Here is a 1,735-nt window from a genome sequence, read left to right on the forward strand (position 1 = left end):
CTGAAGAAACTGGAAAAATTCAGTGTGAACTCTTGTCCTAATTTAAATAGAGCCCCACCCATCTAACCTCGTGAAGTAGGCAGACTTCCTTCCAAGGAGCAAATCCTGACTGGCTGCTGTTCAAAACTTTTTGGGGCCTTGAAGGGCAAGGGAAACTGTGTCTGCATTAGTCACTATCCAATTTGTAGTCATGGAATCTATTAGTTTTCAGATTTCTGCATTTTTGAGGTACATTAATAACAACAAGGAAAAAATATTACATGGGAAAATGGTTAGATAAGTGTCAATGGCAAGTCTTCTTAGACAATGCTTCCCGTCACACCAATTCACAGGGTGCTGCTGACTTACAGGATTTCATAAACCTGGTTACTTGCTTGTGAAGTTATCTAGTGCTTAAAATGTAATAAGAGTTAGAGGCTTTTTTCTTTGTTTTTGCTGTGAAAAACTGTGTATCCTTTGAGAAGCTTACAATTTATATACTGAAAATATATAAAAGAATTATGTGTCAACAAAATGGTGTTTAAGGTTTTAAATCATCCAAACAGTCAGCCCTGAGATTTCCGCACTAGACATCTCAGAGACTTTATGAAAGTTTTATTCTACAATTCCCTGCTTGCCTTTACTCTTAGCTGCTTCTTCTAGCTATTCATAGAGTTTGAAAAATAGAGTTTATATGCTTTAGGTTGCAAGGCATTTAGAATTTTCATAATCTCTTTATTGTGGCTGAAGCAGTCAAAGAATGAAGTCTACTGTTGATAATATTTCACTGTGCCTTTACTAGATTAACTGGGGCAAGAAGCTAGAACTTATGACATTTTTAATACTCCATTTTTAGGAAGCTTTTATTATAAGTAAGGTGCTGGATAATTAAATCAGTTTTAAAGTACTTGGTGAAGATCAGGAAGCACGGTAATGAAGCTTTATAAAGAATAGATGTTCAAAATGAGGTTCTTGAGAACAAGTCTCTTGCGTTTTCCTTTTTGTATCTCTCATGGCATGTAGCAATGTGCTACACAAGTAGCACATGATTATTGGTCCTCAGTCAATTAATTTATGTAAGCATATAGTAACTCCCTTATTCACAATTGCACTTTCCATGGTTTCAGCTGCTAAATGTCTTCTGAAAATATTAAATGTAAACTTCCAGAAATAATTTCTAAGTTCTAAATTGCATGCCATAATGAGTAGTGTGATGAAATCTCACATTGCCCCACTGTGCTTTTTCCCCAGGATATGAGCCATCCCTTTGCTGAGTGCACCCAAGTGGTGTAAACTACCCACCTATCTTAGCTACTGTTCTCATTGTTGAGACAAAATATATGATACCCAAAGCCAAAGGAGTAAATTGTTTTGCTCATAGTTCATAGAGGTTCCAGGGTATAGTAAGTTGGCTCGAAGGCTGAATGTATGGCAGAGGGGCATCAAGGAGAAGAGTAGTTTGTGGCAGGTAAAAGGTAGCGAAGCAAACAAGGGACAAGATGGGCCTCTTCCCATCTCTTATATTGATTCCATGCTACCTTGATTAGGGTGGTGCCAAAACCCATAAGTGGACTGATTTAGTAATTACCCACCCTTAATCCTAGCATCAAAGCCAACATTTTGTCCCTAGCCTTCCAAGGTCAATTAAGACTCAGGACATATGAAAACTTGTGCTATAACATCACATAACTCAGTAGTGTCCCAAGTTTTCTGATCAAGGAGATTATGGGGCCAAAGAGGAAAGTGATCAATGATG

The sequence above is a fragment of the Octodon degus genome, unplaced genomic scaffold, assembly GCF_000260255.1.
Source record: "Octodon degus isolate 3935 unplaced genomic scaffold, OctDeg1.0 scaffold00109, whole genome shotgun sequence".
Lineage (NCBI taxonomy): Eukaryota > Metazoa > Chordata > Mammalia > Rodentia > Octodontidae > Octodon > Octodon degus.